The 25,253-nt window shown below is 42.0% G+C and overlaps 6 non-coding genes and 2 pseudogenes across 6 annotated transcripts; all 8 read left to right on the forward strand.

Annotated features, from left to right (window-relative positions):
* Window positions 1–770: 770 nt before the first annotated feature.
* LOC115539424 (small nucleolar RNA U3) lies at window positions 771–986 on the forward strand. The gene has a single exon (XR_003975884.1). It is a non-coding gene; the product is annotated as a small nucleolar RNA U3 (small nucleolar RNA).
* Window positions 987–1,898: 912 nt separating this feature from the next.
* LOC115539504 (small nucleolar RNA U3) lies at window positions 1,899–2,114 on the forward strand. The gene has a single exon (XR_003975952.1). It is a non-coding gene; the product is annotated as a small nucleolar RNA U3 (small nucleolar RNA).
* A 912-nt stretch (window positions 2,115–3,026) lies between these two features.
* LOC115539440 (small nucleolar RNA U3) lies at window positions 3,027–3,242 on the forward strand. Its single transcript, XR_003975900.1, has one exon. It is a non-coding gene; the product is annotated as a small nucleolar RNA U3 (small nucleolar RNA).
* Window positions 3,243–5,805: 2,563 nt separating this feature from the next.
* Window positions 5,806–6,021, forward strand: LOC115539442 (small nucleolar RNA U3). The gene has a single exon (XR_003975902.1). It is a non-coding gene; the product is annotated as a small nucleolar RNA U3 (small nucleolar RNA).
* Window positions 6,022–6,934: 913 nt separating this feature from the next.
* Window positions 6,935–7,150, forward strand: LOC115539505 (small nucleolar RNA U3). Its single transcript, XR_003975953.1, has one exon. It is a non-coding gene; the product is annotated as a small nucleolar RNA U3 (small nucleolar RNA).
* Window positions 7,151–18,765: 11,615 nt separating this feature from the next.
* On the forward strand, window positions 18,766–18,981 carry LOC115539451 (small nucleolar RNA U3). The gene has a single exon (XR_003975909.1). It is a non-coding gene; the product is annotated as a small nucleolar RNA U3 (small nucleolar RNA).
* A 914-nt stretch (window positions 18,982–19,895) lies between these two features.
* Window positions 19,896–20,100, forward strand: LOC115539462 (uncharacterized; annotated as a pseudogene).
* Window positions 20,101–21,749: 1,649 nt separating this feature from the next.
* Window positions 21,750–21,905, forward strand: LOC115539469 (uncharacterized; annotated as a pseudogene).
* Window positions 21,906–25,253: the final 3,348 nt, after the last annotated feature.

Genomic DNA, 25,253 nt, shown 5'->3' on the forward strand with positions numbered 1-25,253 from the left:
TAAACCGTTTGAAGTTACCTGCATTGCTGGTGTAATTGCTCAGGTGTATATAATATATAAAATAATATTTCACTTTTGATGTGATGCGAGTGATGGCCATATCAAGTAGTATAAATTGTTAATTCAATCTCTGTGCAGGTTATCATGTTGTAGACAGTATCAAGTCATTTGCACTCACTGAATCTGGAATGTCTGTACAATAACGGCACAATATAGCAGTAGCCTATGCACATGAATTTCCTGTGTTTAATACTTGGTAGGATTTTGAATAACATAAATAAACAGAGAGGTCGGATGTGAGTTGAACTAAAGCAGTGGGGATTGAGTTGAATTCCGACAGGCGGGGTGGTACTTTCGTCAACGGACCCCCGTGTCACGCAAAGAGGTGTGGCGACTATTTATCTCTATATCTCTTTATCATATCACTCCTTTAACGTAGTTGTGCGTGGTACCTGTATTGGCCCTTATGATAACTAGTTTTGAACGTCACTCTATACCGATGTTTGTCCTCAAGTGCCATTATTAAATCAATATTAGGGTTAATACATATCAACATTCACGGTAACGCAACATATAACGTCAAAAGTGGTTATTGTTTGGATCATGTCTGCATCATTAACGCCAGAGTTTAGTTTCAATAAACTAAGATTTGTATCAGTGCCATCCGTTATTTTTACATGAGCTGAAACATTGTGAAAGTTCTACCTCACAACCACCAGTGAGAAGGACTACCCCATGAATTGGTGCCCGTCCGCGCCCGTTTCAACACTAAGGTCATACTTTCAGGGATCATTTCTATAGTTTTTGACTTGAGAAATATCGTACGAAAGTCATCGGTTACTCTAACCACGATGAAGAGAACTGAAGTTCCCTTCTGAGCGCGAAGCGGGCAGTGAGTGATGATGTATTTCATCCGCTCCTTGTCATTGATGACCGTTTCATGCTCTCTAGTGGAGCCTGGAGGTAGGGAACATGATCAGAGTGGTTAGATGTAGGCTAGATATTGTACCAGATAAATATTAGTTATTATTCAGAGTCGTTGGCATTTTGTTACGACTTCGGTATGTTTATTTTACTTAGTAAATATCGTGTAGGCAATCAAAAATACTGATGTAGTGTAGGCTCTTGTAAACCGTTTGAAGTTACCTGCATTGCTGGTGTAATTGCTCAGGTGTATATAATATATAAAATAATATTTCACTTTTGATGTGATGCGAGTGATGGCCATATCAAGTAGTATAAATTGTTAATTCAATCTCTGTGCAGGTTATCATGTTGTAGACAGTATCAAGTCATTTGCACTCACTGAATCTGGAATGTCTGTACAATAACGGCACAATATAGCAGTAGCCTATGCACATGAATTTCCTGTGTTTAATACTTGGTAGGATTTTGAATAACATAAATAAACAGAGAGGTCGGATGTGAGTTGAACTAAAGCAGTGGGGATTGAGTTGAATTCCGACAGGCGGGGTGGTACTTTCGTCAACGGACCCCCGTGTCACGCAAAGAGATGTGGCGACTATTTATCTCTATATCTCTTTATCATATCACTCCTTTAACGTAGTTGTGCGTGGTACCTGTATTGGCCCTTATGATAACTAGTTTTGAACGTCACTCTATACCGATGTTTGTCCTCATGTGCCATTATTAAATCAATATTAGGGTTAATACATATCAACATTCACGGTAACGCAACATATAATGTCAAAAGTGGTTATTGTTTGGATCATGTCTGCATCATTAACGCCAGAGTTTAGTTTCAATAAACTAAGATTTGAATCTGTGCCATCCGTTATTTTTACATGAGCTGAAACATTGTGAAAGTTCTACCTCACAACCACCAGTGAGAAGGACTACCCCATGAATTGGTGCCCGTCCGCGCCCGTTTCAACACTAAGATCATACTTTCAGGGATCATTTCTATAGTCTTTGACTTGAGAAATATCGTACGAAAGTGATCGGTTACTCTAACCACGATGAAGAGAACTGATGTTCCCTTCTGAGCGCGAAGCGGGCAGTGAGTGATGATGCATTTCATCCGCTCCTTGTCATTGATGACCGTTCCATGCTCTCTAGTGGAGCCTGGAGGTAGGGAATATGATCAGAGTGGTTAGATGTAGGCTAGATATTGTACCAGATAAATATTAGCTAATATTCAGAGTCGTTGGCATTTTGTTACGACTTCGGTATGTTTATTTTACTTAGTAAATATCGTGTAGGCAATCAAAAATACTGATGTAGTGTAGGCTCTTGTAAACCGTTTGAAGTTACCTGCATTGCTGGTGTAATTGCTCAGGTGTATATAATATATAAAATAATATTTCACTTTTGATGTGATGCGAGTGATGGCCATATCAAGTAGTATAAATTGTTAATTCAATCTCTGTGCAGGTTATCATGTTGTAGACAGTATCAAGTCATTTGCACTCACTGAATCTGGAATGTCTGTACAATAACGGCACAATATAGCAGTAGCCTATGCACATGAATTTCCTGTGTTTAATACTTGGTAGGATTTTGAATAACATAAATAAACAGAGAGGTCGGATGTGAGTTGAACTAAAGCAGTGGGGATTGAGTTGAATTCCGACAGGCGGGGTGGTACTTTCGTCAACGGACCCCCGTGTCTGGCAAAGAGATGTGGCGACTATTTATCTCTATATCTCTTTATCATATCACTCCTTTAACGTAGTTGTGCGTGGTACCTGTATTGGCCCTTATGATAACTAGTTTTGAACGTCACTCTATACCGATGTTTGTCCTCAAGTGCCATTATTAAATCAATATTAGGGTTAATACATATCAACATTCACGGTAACGCAACATATAACGTCAAAAGTGGTTATTGTTTGGATCATGTCTGCATCATTAACGCCAGAGTTTAGTTTCAATAAACTAAGATTTGTATCAGTGCCATCCGTTATTTTTACATGAGCTGAAACATTGTGAAAGTTCTACCTCACAACCACCAGTGAGAAGGACTACCCCATGAATTGGTGCCCGTCCGCGCCCGTTTCAACACTAAGGTCATACTTTCAGGGATCATTTCTATAGTTTTTGACTTGAGAAATATCGTACGAAAGTCATCGGTTACTCTAACCACGATGAAGAGAACTGAAGTTCCCTTCTGAGTGCGAAGCGGGCAGTGAGTGATGATGTATTTCATCCGCTCCTTGTCATTGATGACCGTTTCATGCTCTCTAGTGGAGCCTGGAGGTAGGGAACATGGTCAGAGTGGTTAGATGTAGGCTAGATATTGTACCAGATAAATATTAGTTATTATTCAGAGTCGTTGGCATTTTGTTACGACTTCGGTATGTTTATTTTACTTAGTAAATATCGTGTAGGCAATCAAAAATACTGATGTAGTGTAGGCTCTTGTAAACCGTTTGAAGTTACCTGCATTGCTGGTGTAATTGCTCAGGTGTATATAATATATAAAATAATATTTCACTTTTGATGTGATGCGAGTGATGGCCATATCAAGTAGTATAAATTGTTAATTCAATCTCTGTGCAGGTTATCATGTTGTAGACAGTATCAAGTCATTTGCACTCACTGAATCTGGAATGTCTGTACAATAACGGCACAATATAGCAGTAGCCTATGCACATGAATTTCCTGTGTTTAATACTTGGTAGGATTTTGAATAACATAAATAAACAGAGAGGTCAGTGGGGTGTTCCACAAAGCCGGTTTTATCACATAACCGGGTAAGTTAACCCAGGGTTTGCTGTAACCCTAGCTTTTCCGTTCCAAAAGGATCACGGCATGTTAGTTGCTATAGCGACATATGCTCTGAATCAAACCTGGTCGGACCAGGTTTTGCGCAGGTTTAGTTTGAAACATAACCCGGTTTTGGGTATTTCAACTGGCGTTCACCGCAGATTTCATATGTTCACAATGGCATGCCCTTTTGATGAGAGAACTGCTGATATCAGAGCGCAAATTATACGTGCAATCCACCGGGAGCGATTGATAAGACCACGGCTCGACATCTTGGCATATTGGATGACTTTTTGCTGGAGTGGAGAGATAGATTCTCGCGCAAATCTTTAATATATTTAAATAGCCTTACATAGCCAACACTACCAATCGAGGACCTGGCCTCAGTTCACTCCAGACTATTTGCGTAGCCCTCCGTTTTTTTCAAATGGTAGTTTTATCTAGGCTATAATGCTGGAGATGCTGAGCACATCACAGTCGTTTCAGATGACCCATCCAATATTTGTATCGGCCTCCTATCATACAAAGAGCAATATTGTCTGAGTACTATGCCGAGAGGCATTTACAACATAAAGTATAAAATAGTCCTAACGGACTTGCATCCACTGGAGAATGTTCGATCGTAGCCGGCAGCTTCATTACAAGCACTGATCCATCTTGATCTGTGAAGTTGATGAATTGTCACTTTTAGGTGTTCTACCCAGTTACCAAAAAAAGAAACATTTGGAATAGTATGCACTGTGGCAAGCACACGGTTTGCATGTGTTACTTCGAAGGCAAAAAAAATCTAAAATACAAGAAACACAAAAACCTACATTCAACCAGTGTGGGGTATGGCCCATGACTCTCTGAGGTGGTATTAGGCCTACCTCCAGGTACCCCCTCCATGCCAGGGCGCCCTGAATTTATGTTTATTAACAGCTCCTCCACCGGGGTCAAGACAATTTGAGGGCCAGATCCAGTCTGCCGACTGTCGGCCTTTTCACGATTGGCTTAAAAAAATGGCTTATTTAAATTGATACCAATACGATGTTGGGAAAAGCTTACCAGTTTGTATGTTTTTTATACTTCATTTTTATACTTGATCCTCTGACCGCTTGGAAGCAATCGGAGAACATATTGTTTTAGAAGAAAGGGCTTATGTGGTAGGATCTTTAAGAATGCTTAACTGGGATATTTATATATTCATGGCTCAAATATTAAGGATCATGCTTTTGACGTGTAACTAACGCATTTACGCGGTCAGCGATCCGCTGCCAGGCTTTGGTTCTCCGGGTTCCAGAGGTTTTAGCGTTCCCTTATCTTGTGATAATGTCCTTCTCCTCGTCATTGCTCTCCAGGAGAACCTGGAGTTCCATTTCATTGAATTAAGCGGCCCGTTTCGCCATATCGATCATTTCCATGATCCATACATCACGTCTTTTTAAGTTTGGCGTGGACGCGCACAACCCTGTGTTAACCAACCCCGAGTCGATTGAACTAATGCATAACCGCTGCTGTGGAACCGAAAACTCTGGGTTGGTCAGCACAGGGTCAATCAACCTAGAGTTCAGCGTTAACTCAGTGTTTGTTAAACCTCCGTTCGTGGAACACCCCTCGGATGTGAGTTGAACTAAAGCAGTGGGGATTGAATTGAATTCCGACAGGCGGGGTGGTACTTTCGTCAACGGACCCCCGTGTCTGGCAAAGAGATGTGGCGACTATTTATCTCTATATCTCTTTATCATATCACTCCTTTAACGTAGTTGTGCGTGGTACCTGTATTGGCCCTTATGATAACTAGTTTTGAACGTCACTCTATACCGATGTTTGTCCTCATGTGCCATTATTAAATCAATATTAGGGTTAATACATATCAACATTCACGGTAACGCAACATATAACGTCAAAAGTGGTTATTGTTTGGATCATGTCTGCATCATTAACGCCAGAGTTTAGTTTCAATAAACTAAGATTTGTATCTGTGCCATCTGTTATTTTTACATGAGCTGAAACATTGTGAAAGTTCTACCTCACAACCACCAGTGAGAAGGACTACCCCATGAATTGGTGCCCGTCCGCGCCCGTTTCAACACTAAGATCATATTTTCAGGGATCATGTCTATAGTTTTAGACTTGAGAAATATCGTACGAAAGTGATCGGTTACTCTAACCACGATGAAGAGAACTGATGTTCCCTTCCGAGCGCGAAGCGGGCAGTGAGTGATGATGCATTTCATCCGCTCCTTGTCATTGATGACCGTTCCATGCTCTCTAGTGGAGCCTGGAGGTAGGGAACATGATCGGAGTGGTTAGATGTAGGCTAGATATTGTACCAGATAAATATTAGTTAATATTCAGAGTCGTTGGCATTTTGTTACGACTTCGGTATGTTTATTTTACTTAGTAAATATCGTGTAGGCAATCAAAAATACTGATGTAGTGTAGGCTCTTGTAAACCGTTTGAAGTTACCTGCATTGCTGGTGTAATTGCTCAGGTGTATATAAAATATAAAATAATATTTCACTTTTGATGTGATGCGAGTGATGGCCATATCAAGTAGTATAAATTGTTAATTCAATCTCTGTGCAGGTTATCATGTTGTAGACAGTATCAAGTCATTTGCACTCACTGAATCTGGAATGTCTGTACAATAACGGCACAATATAGCAGTAGCCTATGCACATGAATTTCCTGTGTTTAATACTTGGTAGGATTTTGAATAACATAAATAAACAGAGAGGTCGGATGTGAGTTGAACTAAAGTAGTGGGGATTGAGTTGAATTCCGACAGGCGGGGTGGTACTTTCGTCAACGGACCCCCGTGTCTGGTAAAGAGATGTGGCGACTATTTATCTCTAATATCTCTTTATCATATCACTCCTTTAACGTAGTTGTGGGTGGTACCTGTATTGGCCCTTATGATAACTAGTTTTGAACGTCACTCTATACCGATGTTTGTCCTCATGTGCCATTATTAAATCAATATTAGGGTTAATACATATCCAAATTCACGGTAACGCAACATATAACGTCAAAAGTGGTTATTGTTTGGATCATGTCTGCATCATTAACGCCAGAGTTTAGTTTCAATAAACTAAGATTTGTATCTGTGCCATCTGTTATTTTTACATGAGCTGAAACATTGTGAAAGTTCTACCTCACAACCACCAGTGAGAAGGACTACCCCATGAATTGGTGCCCGTCCGCGCCCGTTTCAACTCTAAGATCATACTTTCTGGGATCATTTCTATAGTCTTTGACTTGAGAAATATCGTACGAAAGTGATCGGTTACTCTAACCACGATGAAGAGAACTCATGTTCCCTTCTGAGCGCGAAGCGGGCAGTGAGTGATGATGCATTTCATCCGCTCATTGTCATTGATGACCGTTCCATGCTCTCTAGTGGAGCCTGGAGGTAGGGAACATGATCAGAGTGGTTAGATGTAGGCCAGATATTGTACCAGATAACTATTAGTTATTATTCAGAGTCGTTGGCATTTTGTTACGTCGTCGGTATGTTTATTTTACTTAGTAAATATTGTGTAGGCAATCAAAAATACTGATGTAGTGTAGGCTCTTGTGAAGCGTTTGAAGTTACCTGCATTGCTGGTGTAATTGCTCAGGTGTATATAATATATAAAATAATATTTCACTTTTGATGTGATGCGAGTGATGGCCATATCAAGTAGTATAAATTGTTAATTCAATCTCTGTGCAGGTTATCATGTTGTAGACAGTATCAAGTCATTTGCACTCACTGAATCTGGAATGTCTGTACAATAACGGCACAATATAGCAGTAGCCTATGCACATGAATTTCCTGTGTTTAATACTTGGTAGGATTTTGAATAACATAAATAAACAGAGAGGTCGGATGTGAGTTGAACTAAAGCAGTGGGGATTGAGTTGAATTCCGACAGGCGGGGTGGTACTTTCGTCAACGGACCCCCGTGTCTGGCAAAGAGATGTGGCGACTATTTATCTCTAATATCTCTTTATCATATCACTCCTTTAACGTAGTTGTGCGTGGTACCTGTATTGGCCCTTATGATAACTAGTTTTGAACGTCACTCTTGACGTGTGTCCCGAAAGGACTCACTATATTGATGCACCTAGCCGTTCCAGAATCACTCCAGAATCATGCTGTGACCCCATGCTGTCAACAAGGTCACCACATGTATCTTACGATAAAGTGAATTGCTTGCTTTATAACTTCTTGTGTGCTAACATATATCTTATGATAAAGAAAATTGGTTTCTTTATAACTTCTTGTGTATCTCTTATGATAAGGTAAATTGATTACCTTATAACTTCTTTAATGCTTACGTATATTTTATGATAAGGTAAATTGATTACCTCATAACTTCTTTAATGCTTACGTATATTTTATGATAAGGTAAATTGATTACCTTATAACTTCTTTAATGCTTACATATATTTTAGGATAAAGAAAATTGGTTTCTTTATAACTGCTTGTGTGAAAGTAAATTGCTTACTTTACATTTCCTTATGTGTTAAAACTATGTGCCTTAAAATATCTTACCATAGAGCCAACTGATTACATTATATACCCTTTTTATGTAGTAAATTGAATGCTTAAACCTATCTCCTTGTGAAGAAACATTGGAAGAATACAAAGAACATGTGTCCCTTTAGACCCCATGATGTATGAACACTCGGCGCATGATAGCATGTGCACAACTTCAAGCTTCTTGTGTTGCCCCTCGGGCAAAATAGGGGAAACTCGGGGATGTTTGTCAAAGGATCTTTTGTTATCAGGAGAGTAAAACAGGGAAATCTGCAGAGAAAGCTCAGTTAGTTCGTTGGTCACTGGTTCTTTTTGCTTCTTCTGCTGCTGGTGGTGTCGTGTGCTCTGCTCTGCCCTGCTCTTCTGCTTCCAAAAAACTGTGGCCTTCATAGCAATAGATTTTCATCTTAGGGACTCTGACACCGTAGCGCTCGGTTCAGACTCTATTTTCTTTTTAGTTTAGATTCAGATATCCAACCACGGACTTCATCTGAGAGTACGTTGGTAACTCAGCTTTTGAAATCCAGCCTTGGGCTCCACCCGATAGGACGTGGGTACTTAGAAATCCAGCCTCAAGAGCCTCTTGAGAAGAAAGTTGGTACGTTTAATAGGAATCTTCTCTAGCACTAGTTTAGTCTCAAGCGTGATTAACTCAACAAAAGCAACTCTCGGAGTCGTGCGGTGTACTGGGGCACGAGAGTTGCGTCAACGTTAAAACCTGGGCTCCACTTGGGAAACGTTGTTAAAAACCTCAGTTTTAGAAATCCAGCCTTGGGATCCACCCGAGACGAACGTTGGTACTTAGACTTAGAGACCCAACCTTGGGATCCACCCGAGATGAACGTTGGTGCTTTTAAATAGGCCATTTTTCATCGATATTCTTCTTCTTTTACTGTCTTTTCTTTCAATTAGGATCCCCCCCCCCCCCTTAGAATTAGCAATAGTTTGGGTTAAAAGTCCTGTTCATTTTTATCTATCTTCTTCCTCTTTTATTGTCTTTTCTTTTCAAATCTATACTCAAGTTGTAAAAGTTATTGTGTTTATTGGACCTAAAAATAAATCTACCTGACTACATTTGTAGTAGGTTAACTCAATCGTTCGAGTCCTTTTCCCTGTCGACTCCTCGACACAGGCAAAGCCGAACGACACACGCTCTCCCAGCTGATCCCCTCACGGTAAGTGGTGCATAGTACAAGCAATGGTTGATTGTGACTGACGTGTATAGGGGGTGACAAGGCAAAAAGATACATCATCATTTCGTATTAACTATTATAATTTCGGGTCTGAATTCGTATTAAAGTAAACTATTGTGAAGGGACTTAACAGAGTGACCTGGGTCGGACCGGATTAAGACTGAGCCGAGCCGGACCGAGTGCCTCCGTGAAACCGCCGATTCACGGAAACAAGCGGGCTCGACCTGGGTTGGTCCCGGGGAGCGTGCGTGCGACACCCAGACTCACAAAACACACCCCTGCGGAGCGGTGTGTGTGTGTCGTACGCGACCGTTCCCAATAAATCACCGCGAGTGCGGTGCCCAACACTCGACATGGCGCCCAACGTGGGGCTGTAGCTGGTCAAACATACCAGGCAGTCCAGTGCACGAATCGCACACCTAGAATAAAAAAGACCGTAACTAATCTACAGACTAGGCAGTCTTGGTCTTAATTTTCGATCATTGATATTAATAACTATTGTTGCATTGTGATTGGTTGTGGTTATTGATTATTGCTTATGGGTGATCGATGATTGCAATCCTGTTGCGATTGTAAATTGATAGTTGTTTTTTCCCCATATTTGCGTCTTGTGAGGCTGTGACTAGACAACGGACTAGGCAGTATTGGTTTTGAATTGTGAGAAAATTTATTGATGTTCATTGGCATTGATAGCTATGATTGTTGTATTTGGTTGAAATTATTGATTATTGGTTGGCAATGGTCGATGGTTTTTGATTATATTACAATTATCAAGTTTTGGTTATTTCTGCTTGCTAGCGCGCCTAATACATTATTGGGGTTAAAGGTACCATCTCACCTAAAAATAAAGTAGTCTAATGAGATCGGTATTTGTGCTAAAAGTAACGTTACACCTTAATTTTATTTCTATTCGATTTAATTTTCAAGTTAAACTGGCCCGATTGGTCTAAAAAGCCAGGCCGTTTTGACTTCAGAATTAAACAGAGGCCCGACTGGTCAGGAACCAGGCGGCCCTATCTAAATAGACTTAAAGGATAAGTTAAGTTAGCCCCATAAAATAAAATAAGAAATAAAATAAAAATAAATAAAATAATTTTATTAAAGGTACCATCTCACCTAAAAATAGAATAGTCTAATAAAATAGGTAATTGAGCTGAGAGTAACGTTCCACTTTAATTTTACTTTTATTCAATTTAGTTTTCAGGATAAGTGGGTTCTACTGGTCTAAAAAGCCAGACCGTTTTTGTCTTTAAAAATCGAACGGGTTCTACTGGTCTAAAAAGCCAGACCATTTTTGCCTTGGAAAATCGAACGGGTTCTACTGGTCTAAAAAGCCAGACCGTTTTTGCCTTTGAAAATTGAACGGGTTCTACTGGTCTAAAAAGCCAGACCGTTTTTGTCTTTAAGAATTGATCGGCGTCTACTGGTCTAAAAAAGCCAGGCCATCGTATATATTATGTTAGGAGGCCTGACTGGTCCGGAAAAACCAGACAGCCTTACCTGAATAATAGTTACGGATACAATAGGCTAGCCACCTAAAAGATTTTAAAGCAGGTTGCTAAAGGAGAAATTTCTTTCTAAGAGGCCTTGCTACCTTGACGAGGGTTAGCAAGAGTTATTCTTCATAGAAATACTATTCTACCTGGGAAGAAAGGGTTTCCCCCCCCCTTAATGGAAGAGCAGGTGGCTAAAGGAGTTATATTTGTTGAGGGTCATATCCTACCTAGTTGTATAGGTCGCTAAAGGAGTCATTTCTTAATAGAGCTCGTTTCCCACTTGTTATAGAGGGGTTTTTCCTGGTTTCCCCCCCCCCTTTTGTGGATTAACGCAGGTAGGTAAAAGAAGTTATAAGCTAATTTTCCACCTGCTAGAAAGGGTTTCTAGCCCCGCACACCCCCCCCCCCCTTTTTTTGGTGGATTAAAGCAGGTAGGCGAAGAAGTTATTTGTTGAGGTTTATTCTTAATAAAGCTAATTTTCCACCTGGAAGAGAGGGTCTTTCCCCCCCCCCCTTCATAGTAAATAGAACAGGTAGACGAAGGAGTTTAATTTGTTGAGAGTAATATTCCACCTAGTTATATAGGTTGTCAACGGAGTTATTCTTAATAGAGCTGATTTTCCGCCTGGCCAAGGGGGTCTCCCCTCCCCTTGTTTATGAAGGTTATTATTAAAGTTGTATTTTGTCATGGAGTAATTTGGTTCGTGATAAAAGCTTTGTCCTAGGAAAAACGTTTTTCCCCTCTATCCCCCCCCTTATAGTATGGTGCAGGTGTGGCAGAGGAGCTATATTTGTCGAGAATGATATCCCACCTAGTTATATAGGTTGGCAACGGGGTCATTCTCTGATATAGCATACTTTCGACCTGATAAAAAAGGTTACCCCTCCCCCTATTAATAAAGGTTGGCAACGGAGTTATTTTTTTTCATGGAGCAATTACATTTGTGATAAGAAATAATATTCCACCTAGTAATAAAAGGGTTGGCCCCCTAAAGTATTGAAGCAGGTGGCTAAAGGAGTTATATCTGATGAGGGTGACATCCTACCTAGTTGTATAGGTCGCTAAAGGAGACATTCTTGCGTATAGCTGATTTCCACCTGGTTAAAAAGGGTTGCCCCTTCCCTAGTTAGATAAAGCAGGTAGGCAACGGAGTTATTTCTTGTCATGAAGTAATTTGATTTGTGATAAGAAATAATATTCCACCTGGTAAAACGGGTTAACCCCCGGAGCGTAAGTAAGATTAAGTATAGTTAGTTTGATGAGAGAGTAATTCTAGTCAAAGATAAAAATCCATTAATAAAGAGGCAACCTGAGTTAAATAAATAAAAGTCCACTTAGAAGTTTCAATAAGAGACAGTAAAATAAGTTATCTTATCTGAAAACAAAATCCCACCTAAATATAGATTAGGTTAAAAGAAGGAGGTAACCTGTGTTAAAAGTAAAAATTCCCCCTAAAAGTTGCGATATAAAAAATAAAATAAATAAAAATAAGACATGAGCAGAACGGCTGCCTCTGAGATAGGGGAGCGAGATGTCGAGATAGATACCCTGGAGGACGGGGAGATCTCGGGAGGATATGATGAGCCTCAGGGAGAACCTGGACATGAAGGACAGTGGAGAGCATTAACACCACATGCCCTTTCCCCGGTCCCTGCTCGAAGAAACTCCCAGGTGATAGAGAGACCTGGGTCCGTGGTGCAAGAGCCATGGGCTCCCTCAGATTTCATAAGGGGACCATGGCAGGAGGGACAGGTGACCATATACCAGGGCGACCTGTGGAGCTGTCCTTTGCCCCGAGGACCAGGAGAAAAGGTTTACGTGTTGAATCCCACCAATCCAAATCTGGCTCATGATTCGGGTGCCGCTCGAGCACTGAGGGACAGATTCCCCACGCTAACGGATAGGTATACTCAGGATCAAAGGCTAAATAACCGGCTACCATTCCACACCCCATCAGCCCACCTACAAACACACAAGGAGCATGGACTGGTGGGAATAGTGCATTGCTGCTACCTCCCCAGGCAGGGGCACCAGACGGTCAAAGACCAACAGGCGGTGCTGGAGGAAGTGATGAACCTAGGAATACAGACGGTACTCGATATGGGAGAACCCCCCCCAATCAGGATTTTCCTGCCAGTGTTTGGAGGTGGTGGTTTCCAATATGAAACACATGCGTTTACCTTGGCCTTCCATAGACTGATCTGGGCAAACCCCACCATTCGCTTCACTTTGGTGACCCACTCGGTAGGAGAGTATGAAGAATTGACGGAACAGTTGACAGATCGAGTAACTCTCGACCAACCCCGGAATAAAGGGACCCCCCAAGCCGAATTAATCTACGGTCCACAAAGAAGAGAGCCAACACAACCGGGGGCTCCACCGGCCCAGGGGAGCCATGGGAGGATGATGGGAACTAGTTCCACATTTTTTAGTTAAAGCGGATCGCGAAACAATAACTCTTGGACACACCTAAACCCTGTTTTTCAGATGGCAGGGGCGAGCAGATCACACGGCACCACCACCAAGTGGTCAGAGAACCCCCTTTATGAGGGCCAAGGGCCCGAAGGGCCACATTCAGAGTTTAGAGAACTAAACTTCAACAGATACACATGTGACACCAGGAACATGTGTGAAGTGCAATACCAAATGTTTTTCCCCCTGTATGGACAGGGTTGAAGAAAGATAAAAAATACAGCAAGGATGTAGCCAACCTGCAAGACCCAGAGGTTGTTAACGGCTATGTACACGGAGCAAAAGGTTCCCCAAGAGGAACCACATGAACCTGCTGGGGGTCACTGCAGCTCCACATTGGTGGAGCTGCCCCGACAACAGCAGGTGACGTCACACAAAGCATAATATACACCATAGGAGGGTGAATCTGGCCTCTAATAAAGACCCTCCTCACATGGTGTGGTTATGGCTTGCTGGGCCTTTTATGCTTAGGGGTCATATACTATATGATCAAAATAGGCCTTGGGCAACTTGTAAGAAAATTTTTGTAGCAAACAATCTTCCAATAAAGAAGCAGGAGGAGAGTAATGCGTGACAAACAGACCAACACATATAGACTCATAAGAGACAAGAATCAAGCTGCAGCCAAGGCCTACAGATTCTACCTTCACTCCACACCGAGCCCAGACAGAAGCAACACTTGAGCAGCCCGGAAATCCTGATAGAATATGGCAAGCAATATGACCTCGACACCAATGGAGGGAGCAAACAATTGCACCCCGGGAGAGTCCGAGATCACTGGCTTAACCCAGGTAATATTTCGAACCATATTCTATAGAGACATGTTTGCTATAGTTATGTACTCTATCATGGCCTGCTTCCACCTCTCAAAAGAAGGAAGGTTAATGGGAGGAGCATTAGCATTTCTATACCTACTTAAGGCCTATGCAGCTTTTTATTATACTGGAACAATCATTCCATCCTACAATATTATATTCCTACAGTATATCAGATGTACCTACCAGTCAAGCTAAGGGGATGGACTTGTGTGAATTTTCTCATGTATGTTGTCTCCGTACTAGGACATGCTATAGAATATTTAGGAGGGGAGAACAAGACACTCATTAATCTAGGAGTGGCTGTAAGCCTGGTTATTATCTACCTCACGTACTTAGACCAGCTCAATAGAAACTCCCAAGGCAGCCTACGGAAACAATGTGAGAAAATAGCTAGTCAGGTAGCAATAATGACCACAGCCTGTGTACTAAGTACGGTTGTTGAAATAGATCCGGCATGGGCTGTAATCTGTTATACTAATTATGTGGCGGGACGGGTGAAGAGTAACTAACATCTAGGGTCAGTGTCAAGAAGACTCTGACCGAAAACTCCTTTCCCCTTTCCTATACTAATAAAAACTGTTAACTAATCACTGGCCTAACCCAGCCCATACAGCCAGATGGACCGCCGGAAACCCCCACACCAGAGACAGGAGGAATGACTGAAAACAATAGCGGACCAGCTAGAGCTACGGCAGACACGGAGGTGGCTGGTATAGTAGAAAGCATGTCCAACGTTGTAATCACTTATTCTTTCGAAGAATGGCCCACATTAGGTGGACCAAGCTATCCAACCCGAAATAAGAAATCCAAAACTCCCTTAAAAATCTCGGATGACACCCAGCGTGACGTGGGATATATAGGAAGCACGTTAGCGGTAGAAATGCAAGAAGTAATCGACCAGGTGATGGAAGATCACCATAACAGCCCAATTCAAATTAACCTTGACGCGGACACCTCAGACCCCTTTTTCCTAGAATCGTTTATTCAGGGAATAGGCGACCTCACTGGGGACAATGGAGAATTGCCTCAGGGGGAGCAGGATAACTCAGACGGGGAAATTACGGAAGCCCCTTCAGGCAAAAGGAGGGTAACGTTTAACTTAGAGACTGAAAGCTCCTCGCATAGTGACAATGACTGTCATTATCCTAATGACAGTCATTTTCCTAACTTTAACCCATATACTAGATATCGATGCGACCCAGGAGACAGAATAGTAGTAGACAGCAAAACTAAGAGGGCCAGGGTGTTGTCTTCACTTTATTCTCCCGTTTATGGCCAAAGGAATCCCCCAGCTAACCAAGGGCTAGCACCCAGAGAAGTAATGATCTATCAATGTCCCGCGGATACCCCCAGGGGCCACAGACTAGATGGGTGGCCCTTAAACCGGGTGTCCCAAACTCCCCGCTCAAGGAGGGAGCCTTATGACCTAACGAAGGGACGGGGCGACAACCAGACGAGACTCAGACAGCCTAGAGAGATGAGCAGCCATGGATTTCTCTCTCCTGCATCTAACACTCATGCCCAAGGAGGACCAAACTTCAGGAGTCGTGCGGTACCAAGAGACACTACTCCAATGCGGTCTCCACCCCTGATGGGCGTTGGGGCCCTCGTACGGGGCCACACTGGGTCCCTCTCTACTCAACGACCAGAATACTCCCAACATACTCGGAGGGAAGGCTCCCACCTCCCCTCTGAGGTGGTTTTCCGGGAACAAGGAGCAGGCAAGAACCAGCTGTTCCAGTTCAAGGAGGGAAAGTGGTTCAGGACGAACAACTACAATTTGAAGGACCCAGAGTGGACCTTCGACAACATTTGCGGTCTCCGGCTGGGACTCCGAGGATGGCCCCAGCTAAATGAGGTCTATCAACACATCTGGCCCCTCAACTCCATCAGAGAAGCTGACCACCTGATGCCGTACTCCACTCTCGTCGCCTCCTCACCAGAGGACACCAGGAGGTATTCTAACCAGAGTATCATACGCCTGTCCCGGAAGCTGTTTTATCATCTCACCACAAAGAAGAGTTTCTGTATCCTGGAAAGCGGCGATGGACGACACATCATCTACTTGGAACAGCCCCAAACCCCTTCCATCTGGGATTGGGCTCCGACTTCGGATGAAGTTGGACCCCCCAGGCCTTGGCGCACATAAACAGAGAACTGGGGCCCCCCCACAATGGCAACACCCACACACCAGTACATATACACTCACGCACACACAAGTACACATCTGCACATATACTGATACGGCATAGGTGCATGGGAGGATGACGTGTGTCCCGAAAGGACTCACTATATTGATGCACCTAGCCGTTCCAGAATCACTCCAGAATCATGCTGTGACCCCATGCTGTCAACAAGGTCACCAAATGTATCTTACGATAAAGTGAATTGCTTGCTTTATAACTTCTTGTGTGCTAACATATATCTTATGATAAAGAAAATTGGTTTCTTTATAACTTCTTGTGTATCTCTTATGATAAGGTAAATTGATTACCTTATAACTTCTTTAATGCTTACGTATATTTTATGATAAGGTAAATTGATTACCTTATAACTTCTTTAATGCTTACGTATATTTTATGATAAGGTAAATTGATTACCTTATAACTTCTTTAATGCTTACATATATTTTAGGATAAAGAAAATTGGTTTCTTTATAACTGCTTGTGTGAAAGTAAATTGCTTACTTTACATTTCCTTATGTGTTAAAACTATGTGCCTTAAAATATCTTACCATAGAGCCAACTGATTACATTATATACCCTTTTTATGTAGCAAATTGAATGCTTAAACCTATCTCCTTGTGAAGAAACATTGGAAGAATACAAAGAACATGTGTCCCTTTAGACCCCATGATGTATGAACACTCGGCGCATGATAGCATGTGCACAACTTCAAGCTTCTTGTGTTGCCCCTCGGGCAAAATAGGGGAAACTCGGGGATGTTTGTCAAAGGATCTTTTGTTATCAGGAGAGTAAAACAGGGAAATCTGCAGAGAAAGCTCAGTTAGTTCGTTGGTCACTGGTTCTTTTTGCTTCTTCTGCTGCTGGTGGTGTCGTGTGCTCTGCTCTGCCCTGCTCTTCTGCTTCCAAAAAACTGTGGCCTTCATAGCAATAGATTTTCATCTTAGGGACTCTGACACCGTAGCGCTCGGTTCAGACTCTATTTTCTTTTTAGTTTAGATTCAGATATCCAACCACGGACTTCATCTGAGAGTACGTTGGTAACTCAGCTTTAGAAATCCAGCCTTGGGCTCCACCCGATAGGACGTGGGTACTGCCTCATCCAGCCTCAAGAGCCTCTTGAGAAGAAAGTTGGTACGTTTAATAGGAATCTTCTCTAGCACTAGTTTAGTCTCAAGCGTGATTAACTCAACAAAAGCAACTCTCGGGGTCGTGCGGTGTACTGGGGCACGAGAGTTGCGTCAACGTTAAAACCTGGGCTCCACTTGGGAAACGTTGTTAAAAACCTCAGTTTTAGAAATCCAGCCTTGGGATCCACCCGAGACGAACGTTGGTACTTAGACTTAGAGACCCAACCTTGGGATCCACCCGAGATGAACGTTGGTGCTTTTAAATAGGCCATTTTTCATCTATATTCTTCTTCTTTTACTGTCTTTTCTTTCAATTAGGATCCCCCCCCCCCTTAGAATCAGCAATAGTTTGGGTTAAAAGTCCTGTTCATTTTTATCTATCTTCTTCCTCTTTTATTGTCTTTTCTTTTCAAATCTATACTCAAGTTGTAAAAGTTATTGTGTTTATTGGACCTAAAAATAAATCTACCTGACTACATTTGTAGTAGGTTAACTCAATCGTTCGAGTCCTTTTCCCTGTCGACTCCTCGACACAGGCAAAGCCGAACGACACACGCTCTCCCAGCTGATCCCCTCACGGTAAGTGGCGCATAGTACAAGCAATGGTTGATTGTGACTGACGTGTATAGGGGGTGACAAGGCAAAAAGATACATCATCATTTCGTATTAACTATTATAATTTCAGGTCTGAATTCGTATTAAAGTAAACTATTGTGAAGGGACTTAACAGAGTGACCTGGGTCGGACCGGATTAAGACTGAGCCGAGCCGGACCGAGAGCCTCCGTGAAACCGACGATTCACGGAAACAAGCGGGCTCGACCTGGGTTGGTCCCGGGGAGCGTGCGTGCGACACCCAAACTCACAAAACACACCCCTGCGGAGCGGTGTGTGTGTGTCGTACGCGACCGTTCCCAATAAATCACCGCGAGTGCGGTGCCCAACACTCGACACTCTATACCGATGTTTGTCCTCATGTGCCATTATTAAATCAATATTAGGGTTAATACATATCAAAATTCACGGTAACGCAACATATAACGTCAAAAGTGGTTATTGTTTGGATCATGTCTGCATCATTAACGCCAGAGTTTAGTTTCAATAAACTAAGATTTGTATCAGTGCCATCCGTTATTTTTACATGAGCTGAAACATTGTGAAAGTTCTACCTCACAACCACCAGTGAGAAGGACTACCCCATGAATTGGTCCCCGTCCGCGCCCGTTTCAACACTAAGATCATACTTTCACGGATCATTTCCATAGTTTTTGAATTGAGAAATATCGTACGAAAGTCATTGGTTACTCTAACCACGATGAAGAGAACTGATGTTCCCTTCTGAGCGCGAAGCGGGCAGTGAGTGATGATGTATTTCATCCGCTCCTTGTCATTGATGACCGTTTCATGCTCTCTAGTGGAGCCTGGAGGTAGGGAACATGATCAGAGTGGTTAGATGTAGGCTAGATATTGTACCAGAAAAATATTAGTTATTATTCAGAGTCGTTGGCATTTTGTTACGACTTCGGTATGTTTATTTTACTTAGTAAATATCGTGTAGGCAATCAAAAATACTGATGTAGTGTAGGCTCTTGTAAACCGTTTGAAGTTACCTGCATTGCTGGTGTAATTGCTCAGGTGTATATAATATATAAAATAATGTTTCACTTTTGATGTGATGCGAGTGATGGCCATATCAAGTAGTACAAATTGTTAATTCAATCTCTGTGCAGGTTATCATGTTGTAGACAGTATCAAGTCATTTGCACTCACGGAATCTGGAATGTCTGTACAATAACGGCACAATATAGCAGTAGCCTATGCACATGAATTTCCTGTGTTTTTATACTTGGTAGGATTTTGAATAACATAAATAAACAGAGAGGTCGAATGTGAGTTGAACTAAAGCAGTGGGGATTGAGTTGAATTCCGACAGGCGGGGTGGTACTTTCGTCAACGGACCCCCGTGTCTGGCAAAGAGATGTGGCGACTATTTATCTCTAATATCTCTTTATCATATCACTCCTTTAACGTAGTTGTGCGTGGTACCTGTATTGGCCCTTATGATAACTAGTTTTGAACGTCACTCTATACCGATGTTTGTCCTCATGTGCCATTATTAAATCAATATTAGGGTTAATACATATCAAAATTCACGGTAACGCAACATATAACGTCAAAAGTGGTTATTGTTTGGATCATGTCTGCATCATTAACGCCAGAGTTTAGTTTCAATAAACTAAGATTTGTATCAGTGCCATCCGTTATTTTTACATGAGCTGAAACATTGTGAAAGTTCTACCTCACAACCACCAGTGAGAAGGACTACCCCATGAATTGGTTCCCGTCCGCGCCCGTTTTAACACTAAGATCATACTTTCAGGGATCATTTCTATAGTCTTTGACTTGAGAAATATCGTACGAAAGTGATCGGTTACTCTAACCACGATGAAGAGAACTGATGTTCCCTTCTGAGCGCGAAGCGGGCAGTGAGTGATGATGCATTTCATCCGCTCCTTGTCATTGATGACCGTTCCATGCTCTCTAGTGGAGCCTGGAGGTAGGTAGTGGTGCCGAGATGATGCCTCATGAAACGTCAAAGCCTCTCAGCCAGATGAACCACCAAAGTGGTTCGTGCTCGAAGCTTCAAATGAGTACCCTAGGGACATCTAGTGGTGAATGAAATTATGACAACCCAACCCAAAATGTGATTTTTGCTTCGTATGCAGATACAACATTAAATCATTTGAGAATTGAAGTCATTTCAGTGATACATGTGTTTGAGTGTGCCATTCATAAAATGGCACAGAGCTCATGCTAGAAAATAATCATTTGGCAAAAGTGTGTCTTAGCAGACGCTTTTATCCAAAGCGACTTACATTGGTAAATACACACATTGACACACCGACGGCAGAGTCAACCATGCAAGGCGACAGTCAGCTGTCAGGAGCAAAGTGACAGGGACACAACAACACTGAACTTGGAGGACCTGGGGATTGAACTAGCCACCGGTTACAAGTCAACTGCTCTACCTCCTGAGCTAAGCCGAGCCACCCTGCATGACAACTGAGAAGGAGTTATTAATTTAATAGCCATTAAAGTCGAAATCTCCCGCCAATACTGAACCCATATTTCGAAGCAGTAGCCCGAGGCAAAGCCTCGAACGTCACACCCTACGTCATTTCGCCAATGTGAATCCTACTCGAAGCGGAGCTTCGCTGGGGGAGGAGCCGAGGTACTCGACACACGCCCCGATGCCTCGACGCAAAACGTAACATCACTAGAGGTAGGGAACATGATCAGAGTGGTTAGATGTAGGCCAGATATTGTACCAGATAAATATTATTTATTATTCAGAGTCGTTGGCATTTTGTTACGACTTCGGTATGTTTATTTTACTTAGTAAATATCGTGTAGGCAATCAAAAATACTGATGTAGTGTAGGCTCTTGTAAACCGTTTGAAGTTACCTGCATTGCTGGTGTAATTGCTCAGGTGTATATAATATATAAAATAATATTTCACTTTTGATGTGATGCGAGTGATGGCCATATCAAGTAGTATAAATTGTTAATTCAATCTCTGTGCAGGTTATCATGTTGTAGACAGTATCAAGTCATTTGCACTCACTGAATCTGGAATGTCTGTACAATAACGGCACAATATAGCAGTAGCCTATGCACATGAATTTCCTGTGTTTAATACTTGGTAGGATTTTGAATAACATAAATAAACAGAGAGGTCGGATGTGAGTTGAACTAAAGCAGTGGGGATTGAGTTGAATTCCGACAGGCGGGGTGGTACTTTCGTCAACGGACCCCCGTGTCTGGCAAAGAGATGTGGCAACTATTTATCTCTATATCTCTTTATCATATCACTCCTTTAACGTAGTTGTGCGTGGTACCTGTATTGGCCCTTATGATAACTAGTTTTGAACGTCACTCTATGCCGATGTTTGTCCTCATGTGCCATTATTAAATCAATATTAGGGTTAATACATATCAAAATTCACGGTAACGCAACATATAACGTCAAAAGTGGTTATTGTTTGGATCATGTCTGCATCATTAACGCCAGAGTTTAGTTTCAATAAACTAAGATTTGTATCTGTGCCATCCGTTATTTTTACATGAGCTGAAACATTGTGAAAGTTCTACCTCACAACCACCAGTGAGAAGGACTACCCCATGAATTGGTGCCCGTCCGCGCCCGTTTCAACTCTAAGATCATACTTTCTGGGATCATTTCTATAGTCTTTGACTTGAGAAATATCGTACGAAAGTGATCGGTTACTCTAACCACCCTGAGCACGCCCGATCTCGTCTGATCTCGTTCAGGTGTGCAACCAGGAAGCGAATGAGCAGAGAGAGCAGGTGGAGAGAGCAGGTGGACTTTTTTTGTTTGTGCTAGATTGAAAGTGAGTGAGTGTGTTTTACTTTTTGTATTAGTTTTTATTCCCCCAGCAGCTTGCTGTTCGGGGGAACGTCTTTTTTGTTTGTGTGTGTGTTTGAATGAGTGACGTGATGGAGAGGAGAGAGAGAGTAGAGAGGAGCAGGACGGATCTCATGGCAACTGACAGCGGACCGGCAAGCACAACGACACAGAATATGGACAACGGCATGGAGCAGATATCGCCCAAGAACACCGACCATGGAAAGACCCCGACCACGAGCAGGATCATGGACAACGGCAAGACGCAGCAACCGACAAAGAACGCCGACATTGGAAAGGAAACGACTACGAGAAGGATCACGGACAACAGTAAAAGTACCTCGGAATTTCTTCAAAGCACAGATGAGAAATTTGAGAAGGAGCTTACCTTGGCGGTAGAGATCGTTGGAGATGAGATGGTGACTATGATGGAACTTCTAAGTGAGGTTAAAAAAACGTGCAGGGTGGTGAATGGATGCCGTTTTAAAATGCCCCAAAAATACGAAATAACAATGGACAATGTTGAAGGGAAGGATAAACTGTTAGATGGGATTAGAATAAAGAAGAGCACGGTAGTGGCAAAAGAAATTAGAAATAACGAATTAGTTGTATCTTTTTTAAACTTGCCGACGTACATTGTGGATGGTGTCATTCTTGCCAAACTTGCAGAATGGGGAGTTAAGGCAATCTCGCCAATTAAAAGAAGAATGTGGCCAGGAACGGACATAGCCGATGGAACCAGGTTCTTGAAGGTCCAGTTCACTGAAACAGTGAAATCGCTACCTTATTCAACGAAGTTTGAAACACTAGAGGGGGGAGAGTACTTCCGCGTGATCCATGACAGGCAGATGAAAGTATGCAGATTATGTATAAAACCGGGTCACATTTTCAGAGAATGCCCAGAATTCAGATGTCACAGGTGTAAAAAACAGGGACACTATGCAAGGGAGTGTGTTCCAGAAGCAGCGGAGAGAGAGGATGTCAGCGTCGCGGAGGAGGTCAACGTCGCGGAGGAGGTCAACAGCGCTGACAGCGGGGAGGAGCCGGAGGACAGCGACGAGGACGACATGCAGACGGAGGGAGACCCAGGGGGCGTCCCAGAGAGCAGGGCGGAGACCATGGTGCAGAACCAAAGACGGCATCCCCTGAGTGACGTCGCAGCAGGAGACGTGTTGGGAGCTGTGTGGCAGGAGGAGAGCCGGTCCGGAGAGGAATCGAGTGGAGAGAAGGCTCCCCGCGAGTCGACTCCAGCAGACGGAACCGGCAGCGGTGGGGTAAAGCAGCATGGAGATGGAAACCGAGACGAGAGGGAAACTGCGATGGACTTCATGATTATCGAGGATATTTCAGAGGCAGAGAGTGTAAGCAGACCGCAGAAGGAACGAAAGGCGGAGGAGACCACAAAGAGAAGAAAAGCTGCGCTACAAGCTGAGGAGAAAAGGAGGAAGAGGGAGGAAAGAAGGACAAAATGAAGGTTGGAAATGAAACCATAATTATATGTTGAATGTTAAGCTTGATTTCATTCAACACAAATGGGCTAAGAAATCAAAGCAAATTTAGAAAACTATTAATTAAATGTAAAAATAATGACATGTTATGTCTGCAAGAAACGAACTGGACAGACCATATCATGAAAGATATAAAAACGAAATGGACAGACATGATGTATGCAAACCATGGTACGGATAAATCATGTGGGGTAGCAATCCTGATAAAAAATAATACTGTAGAAAACCTCAAAGAAATCTACAAAGATAAAAAAAGGAAGAGTCATAATCATAGAATTTAAATACAAAAAGATAGAGTACAGAATAATTAATATATATGCTTTTTTTTTGGATTTAGGAAAATGGTGTGTGGGAAACTGTATAATAGTGGGAGATTTTAATTTAAAAAGTACAAGGTTGGATATGGCAAGAGGGAAGGAATTTAAAAATGATGCTTCAAGAAAGGTTTTTCTGAAAACAATGCAGGAAAAACAATTAATTGATGTATGGAGAAACGAAAACCCAAACAGGAGAGAATACTCAAGAAGGCAAATGGTAATGGGGGAATTAAAACAAAGCCGAATAGACTTGTGTATAGCACATCAGACAATGGTTAAATTTATAAAGAATATGGTGTATAAATTCACATCATTCAGTGACCATGCAATCCTGTCAATAGAGGTTGGTACTGGGATAGAGAGAAGGGGAGGAGGAGTGTGGTGCCTAAACAGTACTCTCCTAGAGGAAGAGGGATACAGAAATAAAATAGTTGCCTGCATAGAGAATGGAAAAAAGAACATGGACATGTGTAGAAACAAGGGATTATGGTGGGAAAGACTGAAGCAAAAGATAAGGACAATAAGTATTAGAGAAAGAGAGAAAATAAAATGTTTGAAGGATAAGCTGGCAGAAGAGGCAGAAAGAATTGATAATGATCCAAAACATAGCATAGAAAAATACATAAAGGTGAAATCCAAACTGGACGTTTATGAACAGAATAAATGTATGGGGGCAATAACAAGGAGTAGGGAGAAATATGCGATGAAGGGGGAGAGATGCACAGGCTATTTTTTGGGATTAGAAAAAAGGAAACAGGAAAGGGTATATATTGAAGAGTTAGAAAATGAAAATGGAGAGATAATAAATGATTTTGTAGACATTATTGGAAATGTTGGGACATTTTATAAAAATCTATACAAAAAAGGAAATGCAAAGAAGGAAGATATAAATACAGTATTAGGTAATATTGATAAAACAATAACAAATGATGAGAAAAGTATGTGTGATGACGACATCAAAGACACAGAAATAAAAGAATCAATAATGTCATTAAATACCAATAAAAGTCCGGGAACAGATGGCCTTACAGGTGAATTTTATAAAACATTTATCGACAATCTGCTCCCAATTTTAAACATAATTTATGCAGAGATGGAGAAGGAGCAGGAGATACCAGAGTCGCTGGCAACAGGACTAATAACGATCATATATAAAAATAAAGGAAGCAAAAGAAAACTGGAAAACTATAGGCCGCTAACTGTACTAAACACGGATTACAAGATTTTAACAAAGGTATTAGCAAACAGAATAAAAACAGCAGCACCAACAATCGTAGCACCAACACAGGCGTATGGGATACCAGGGAGGGACATATCAGACATTATTTGCACAATAAGGGACACAATCGAATGCATGGGGAAGGATGGTGGAATTATTTTAAGTATGGACCTTAATAAAGCCTTCGATAGGGTTGAGCATAGTTTTTTATTTTGCACATTAGAAAAATTTGGTTTTGGGCAAAGAATAAT

This window comes from Gadus morhua, chromosome 2, assembly GCF_902167405.1.
Source record: "Gadus morhua chromosome 2, gadMor3.0, whole genome shotgun sequence".
In the NCBI taxonomy this organism is placed as follows: domain Eukaryota; kingdom Metazoa; phylum Chordata; class Actinopteri; order Gadiformes; family Gadidae; genus Gadus; species Gadus morhua.